This window comes from Theropithecus gelada, chromosome 1, assembly GCF_003255815.1.
Source record: "Theropithecus gelada isolate Dixy chromosome 1, Tgel_1.0, whole genome shotgun sequence".
NCBI classification, from domain to species: domain Eukaryota; kingdom Metazoa; phylum Chordata; class Mammalia; order Primates; family Cercopithecidae; genus Theropithecus; species Theropithecus gelada.
Window position 1 is genome coordinate 164,874,187 of NC_037668.1, and position 7,571 is coordinate 164,881,757.

Genomic DNA, 7,571 nt, shown 5'->3' on the forward strand with positions numbered 1-7,571 from the left:
TTGGGATAAGGAAGGAGTAAAGGGAGAGAATATGGAAGAGAGACGAAGCTAATTCGTCAGTCAGGGGCTCATCCAGAAGCAGGGCAGCAAGGCACAGAGGCTCACACCTATAATCCCAGCACTTTGGGAGGCCCAGGCCAGAGGATTGCTTGAGGTCAGGAGTTGGAGATCAGCCTGGGCAACATCGTGAAAACCCGTCTCTACCAGAAAATAAAGAAATTGGCCAGGAGTGGTGGCACACACCTGCAGTCCCAGTTACTTGGGAGGCTGAGGTAGGAAGATCACTTGAGCAGGGAGGCGGAGGTTGCAGTGAGTTGATATCCCGAAACTGCAATCTGGCCTGGGAGACAGGGAAAGACCCTGTCTAAAAAAAAAAAAAAAAAAAAAAAAAGAAACCCACAATGAACGACCAGGCTCGGTGGCGCACACTTGTAATCCCAGCACTTTGGGAGGCCAAGGCAGACAGATCACCTGAGGTCAGGAGTTCAAGAATGGCATGGGCAACATGGTGAAACCCTGTCTCTACTAAAAATACAAAAAAAAATTAGCCAGGCACAGTGCTGGGCGTCTGTAGTCCCAGCTACTCAGGAGGCTGAGGCACGAGAATTGCTTGAACCCATGCGTCAGAGGTTGCAGTGAGCCGAGATCACTCCATTGCACTCCAGCCTGGGTGACAGAGTGAGACTCTGTCTCAACTAAACACACACACACAACAAACAAACAAACAAAAGTAAGGCAGCTCCATGTGGTTGTCCAGGTTGTGCACCATACTAAGAGGGAAGGTTCACCATTCTCCACCCACCTCGCCCTGTGTTTGGTCAGAGTTGTATCTGCCTAGAGAGGGTGGCTTTTTCTAATTTGTACAAAGGCATTATATGAGCTAAGATGACTAAGAGCCTTGTGGGCTAGGTGAGGATTTAAGATTTTTATACTGAAGTTGAAGAGAAGCTACTTGAATTAATCAGTGTTCTCCGAGAAACAGAACCAGTAAGATGTGTATGTATAGATAGGTAAATAGACAGCTGTATCGAGAGAGAGAGAATGCAAGAGAGAGATTGATTGATTTTTAAGGAACTGGTTCATTGGATTGTGAAAGCTGGCACGTCCAGAATCTGCAGGCTAGACTCTCAGGCTGGAGACCCAGGGAAGAGCTGGAGTTCAAGTTTGAAGGCAACCTGCTGGCAGGATTCATTCTTGCTCCAGAGATCAGACTTTGTTCCAACCAGGCCTTCCACAGATTGGAGGGTAATCTGCTTTACTCGAAGTCTATTAATTTCAATGTTAATCTCATCTAAAAACACACACAAAAAAACAAAACAACAAAACACCTTCTAGAAACATCTGAAAAAAAGTTTAACCAAATATCTGGGCACTGAGCCTAGCCAAGTTGACATGTAAAATTAACCATCACACTGCTGAAAAATATTGACCCAGGAGATGAACTGGGCAGACTGACCTTTAGAAAATGAATGGCCTGTGAGTGGTTGGAGTGGGGAGAAAGCATGGGCAGGCAGGAGTGCAGAGTGCAGGTGAGGGCGATGGCGCCTAGACTCCCGTTGTGGCAGTGGGGTGAAAGTGGGTAAAAGGCGGAGGGAAGAGGTCAAGGGCCTGAGAAGTAGGCATCATGGAGGCACAAACCAGAGTCCTCACTGGAAACTGACTGCTCAGCCCATGGAGGGGGATGAAGGAGGTGCGATTTGGAAGAGGCCGCTAAGCCCCCATCAGCTCTCTCTCCTTCCCAGTTTGGCTGAAGGGGCAAGCATTTTTGGTCAGATGGGCTTTTCTGTTAAGCGGAAGGGAAGTGGGGAAAAACTTCAAGTTCTTGCTGGGGAGGAGAAAGGGAAGCAGAGTTGGATGTCCTTAGCTGAGCCTCTAAAAGCTGCATGGTAGCTGGGCAGCTGCACACACCCTGAAGCACCGTCCTACGCAGTAGAGGGACTCACTCAGCCCTCCCCCTGCCCGGAGGAAGCTATCCTGGTCCAGCTTCGAAATCCTCAGGCCCTCTGGCCAGGCAGAGGAAGAGGGGGAGGAGGCTCAACTTTCCCACTCTCCCCTTCACCCCACCCTTGCTCCAGGGGCGGGATGAGGAGAGGGAGGCCTGCCTAGACCCAGACAGTGCCCTGTCAATGCCCTCAGTGAGAAGCTCTCTGGAAACCCCGGAATGACTCTGGCCTAGGCCTCACTTCCTCTCCTGACCGCATCCTGCAGCTGGCAGCCAGAGGCAGGTGCAGGAGGGGCACTATCCTCTGTTGGCCTCGGCCTCTGTGGACCAGATCCCTCTCCACTGATTGGGTGCAGGGTGGGCTGCAGGCAGCTAAGTAGCTATGCGAAACACATACAGCCGACTTAGGAGGTCCAGCCAGGGGGCCTCACTCAGCTGCTTCAAAGGAAGAAAACCCTTCAAATGGGTCCAGGATACTGAATCTAGAGAGATGCTTGGAGGACAGGGGCAAGCCCATCCCTGGGGCTCAGACTCTTGAGTTGCATGAGATGGGAAAGGAGCCTGCTCCCCAGAGACACACCAGCATCCTCCTGGCCAGCAATCCTGGGCTGGTTTCTCAGTGTTCCCAGGTCCTCTCCAGGGAGTTAGGGTCCTCTTCCTAACCTACCCGCCTCCTCTCTTTCTTCACTTTTTTTTTTTCCTTCGCTCTCTCTCTTTCCTCCTCCCCCTTCCTCTTCAGCTCTTCTATCCTGGCCACCTGGGCTCCCAGAAGATTTCAGGGACCACAGGACCGTGACCTCGCACTGCCCATGGAGAGCACTGGCCCCTGACGCGCTATCCCCGACCTCTGCCCTGCGTGTAACTCACTCTCCCGGGCGGGACCCCCAGGGGTCGACAGTTGCCAGAAGTCTGCTCTTCTGTGTGCCCTCGAGGAAGAAACCCTAAGGGTGAAAGTGCTGGGGGGTAGAGATTGGGAAATAGGGTGGCCAGGAGGCTCTAATTTAACCTGGGACCCCCTGCTTTCTGTGGCCCTGCTTGGGGAGACTTGGACCCCTGTTTTGGGGAGAGCAAAACCTGGCCCCTCTCTCACCACAAGCCCAAGCTCCCTGCAGCATCCCTGGTCCAGCGAGCCCTAATGCCTTGGCCTCTGTGGCCATTCTCTCGTTCTTTTTTTTTTTTTTTTTCTTTTTTCTTTTTTGAGACGGATTCTCACTCTGTCGCCAAGCTGGAGTGCAGTGGCGCGATCTCGGCTCACTACAACCTCCACTTCCTGGGTTCAAGACAAAAGCTCTCCACTGTCCTCCTCAGTTTCTCTTGGAAAGCCCAGTTCTGTTTGCAATCGGATGGCACACAGTAAAGACACTTTGTTGCCAGTCCATGCTTCCTTCCCGGTGGGCGGTGGTGTGTGGGGTCGGGAATTTCCAGGTCCCAGCTGGGCTGCACCTCAGGAAGCCTGAAGCCCTGGCAGGAGGTGAAGACACCATGACAGGGGTCTGAGGGCTGGATGATTATTGTCCCTCTGTCAAAACACAAAATTACGACAAATTTAGTTAAATGATCTAATTGGCTTTTATTTGTGATTTATGAAGCTGGGTAGCATTTTTTCTCTAAAAACTGAGAAAAAGTGCTCCAATGAGCTGAGCAGAAGAGGTTGGCTTTACAGGCAGCAAAGGGCTGAAGAAAGCAGAATCAGAACAAAAAGCAGCTGGTTAGCATCACGTAACTTCAATTAACTTTCCTTGTAAGGGTTAAAGCAGAAGGGACTTCTTATCATGCTGGCTAAAACTGGCCTATCTGGGGATTTGGCTATCATCTTTCTCTCCTGTTTTCTTGGAAGATCAGATAAACAATTTAGTTTCAGTTTGATGACATGAAATTTTAGCATAAGTGACACCATTTTGGTTTGTTCTGTTGAGCCTAGAGCAGGAGGTCAGTCCAAATCATAACACTAATAACAGTTGCATTTTTCAAAGACCTTGGGCCGGAGGTGCCCTCTAAAATAGCACCTGACAGGCCGGGCACAGTGGCTCACGCCTGTAACCTCAGCACTTTGGGAGGCCAAGGCGGGCAGATCACCTGAGGTCAGGAGTTTGAGACCAGCCTGGCTAACATGGTGAAACCTCATCTCTACTAAAAATACAAAAATTAGCCAGGCATGGTGGCTGGCTCCTGTAATCCCAGCTACTCAGGAGGCTGAGGCATAAGAATCACTTGAACCTGGGAGGCAGAGGTTGCAGGGAGCCCAAGATTGCGCCACTGCACTCCAGCCTGGGTGACAGAACAAGACTCCATCTAAAAATAAATAAATAGCACCTGACCCATTTGGGGCTTTTTAATCAATTTACCCTGTGAATGTTAAGTGCCTCACTCAGGTACATAATTTGGGGGAAACTTTTAAAATGTGTGTTTTGTAGTCAGATGGCCTCAGTTTCTTCATCTGTAAAATGGGCATGAGAGGACCCACTCACATGACTGTGGTGAGGATAATGAAATCATGCAGATAAAATGCTTTTGAGCATTGTGCTTTGCACATAGTAAGCACCCAATAAAATGGCAGGGTTTTTTTTTTTAAAAAAGATGTTTTCCAAATTTCCAAATTGTCTTTTTTTTTTTTTTTTTTTTTTAAAGTTTTGGTTCTTCCTCACACCCAACCCCCAGGAAAAACAAGATAGTATTTACTCATGATAATTACAAATTAAATGGTCCAAACCTGCTTACTGGCGACCAAGTTCCACTTCCTGTGGTTTAACAACTTGAGGCTTCAAAAGGCCAATCTCCCCCTGTGATCAGGCCTGGGCCTATGGCCTTGGCATACGTTATATAAAAACAAATTAATACCTCATACCTTTGCCTTGTCTTAAAATACTCAAAGTGATGAGAAAGGAGTGTGTTTTTGAAGAAAGGAGGGTTTTAATTGAGGTCAGATGCTGTCTAAATCCATTGAAATGGTCCATAAACCCAGCTATGTGTGACCTCCTCCCCATCTCTCCTCAGAGCTCTGCCCCCAACCCACACTCGTCCACACTCCTCTGCAATTGGTTCACTTAGGTCAATGCAGTTTCATTCATTTGTTCAAAAATGTGTGCACCAAAGTGTTGTAGGTGCTCTCATAGCTCTGTGGGCTCGGGCAGTGGTGAGACGGGGCTCAGTAGAAAAGTCAGTTCTATGGAATGAACTCCCATTTACTCATCACCTACATTTAGTATATTTAGTAAAGATTAACATTTCCCTATATTATTTTCTCTTTTTTATAGTTTTTTTCTTTATTTCCTTTTATTTTATTTTATTTCATTTTTTCTGTTGTTGTTGTTGTTGTTGTTGTTGTTGTTTTGAGACAGGATCTGGCTCTGTTGCCCAGGCTAGACTATAGTGGCATGATCTCAGCTCACTTCAACCTCTGCCTCCCAGGCTCAAGCCGTCCTCTCACCTCAGCCTCCTGAGTAGCTGGGACCACAGGCATGCGCCACCACACCCGGCTAATGTTTATATTTTTTGTAGAGATAGGGTCTCACTTTGTTGCCCAGGCTGGTCTCGAACTTCCGAGCTCAAGCAATCCATTTGCCTCGGCCTCCCAAAGTGCTGGGATTACAGGCGTGAGCCACTGCACCGGGACTGTTTTGTTCTTTAGTGAAATATCTTAAAGAAAATCCCAGGCATGGTGACATATGACTAATAAATGTTTCAGAATGTATCTCTGAAAATAACTGGGCATTTTTCTTATATGATCGCTTGACCATTATCACAATCACTTCTTAATATCACCTAATACCCAGTTATATTCCAAGTTCCCCAGTAGTCCTCATACTGTCTTTTAAAGTTGGTTAGCCCAGGAACAGTGGCTCACACCTGTAATCCCAGCACTTTGGGAGGCCTGGGCTGGCCTCCATGCTTGAGCTCAGGACTTCAAGACCAGCCTGGGCAATATGGAGAAACCCTGTCTCTACAAAAATTACAAAACTTAGCCGGGTGTGGTAGCACACTCCTATAATTCCAGTTACCTGGGAGGCTGAGGTGGGAGGATCACCTGAGCCCCGGGAGGTGAAGGTTACAGTGAGCTGAGATCCCACCACTGCACTCCAGCCTGGGCAACAGAGTGAGGCCCTGTCTCACAAAAATAAAATAAAATGTTGGTTTGGTTGTATCTAGATCCAGTAAGATCTACACATGGCATTTGGCTCTTTTAATCTGGTATTGTTCCCCGCCCCGCAACCTCCAACTTTTAAAATCATATCAGTGACTTGTTTAAAGAAATCGGGTCAGTTGTCTCATGAAATGTCCTAAATTCTGTTTTATCTGTCTGTGTCCTCACGTTGTCATTTAACTCCTCCTAACCCCTATGTTTCCTAACACATGGAAATTAGCACCAAAGGCTTGCATACATTCAGGTTTATCATTTTCTGACAAGTACCTCACAGGTGGTGCTGGGTGCTTCATCCTGCTCCTACTCTGAAGCACGTCATGTCTGTTTGTCCTCTTTTAGCAATGCTAAGTAGATCAGTGGGTTCAGATGGTGACAGCCTGACCCCTCCATCATCATTTTGTGTTTTCCCCCTTCTCACTGGGAAGTAATCTGTGGGGCGACATGTTGACATCTTGCAATAGTCCAGCTCCCCAGAAGCCTCTCACCCAATGGTTTTAGCAGCCGTTGATGATCTTCTCCTGAATCAATTATTTTATTAGAGGTTGCAAAAGGTGATTTGCTATTTCTACTAAAACGAGTTTTACTGTTAAAAAGCAATAAACTTCATAAGGTGTGATCAATCACCTTCTTACTGATCTAGCTTCCAAATTCAGCTTGTGATATGAGAAAAACCCATAAAGACACCCGTATTGATTTATTACATATTAAAAATAACTTCCCTATTAGTACCGCATTCTGGAGAGCCCTCTGCCAAGTCTGCTGTGTTGTCTTTCTTAGACTGTAACCTCTGAGAATGCATAAAGTATGTGTGCACATCTCTCTCTTGGTCCAGGACCACATAGAACCAGGCTCTTACATGTCACAAAGTATGTATTAAGGGGCTGATAAGTGTATTTTACTTGCATAAGTGCTGTCAGTTATTTCTCTTTCTTTGATCTCCTATTGATGGGCTTGTTCATAGTAATGGATGTGTTTTTTAAATTGTTTTGCCTGATTGTTTGATCTTTAATTGATGAATGTCTGCTTTTAGTCTTTTGATGGGTCAATTTTATTAAATGTTAAATAATAATTTTAAGCAATAAACTAGACAAGTCTCTAGAGAACAGGGTAGGCCTACAGTCATAGGATTTGGGGACCTTTGGGCTGACAGGGATCAGAGAAATTTCCTTATCCAACCCCCACCCAGTGCTGGGGCCTTGTCTGTAGATAGCACCGCCACAGAACTATCGCTGTGGATTAAGCACACAGCCTCACTCATTTCAGAGACCACTCTGGGCTCTGGTAGGAAATTTCCAGACAGAGAGACAAAGTGTCCTGGGTCTCCTCACAGTCTTTCACTGGGGGGACACACTGACCAACTGATCTCCAGAAATCAACGATATACAAAAGCAACCGATTTGCCACATGGTTTTTAATTTCAAGAAAAAGAGATAAGAAAGGAAAAATAATATTTTACCCAAAACAAAAGATCCACACAAGCCCACATTT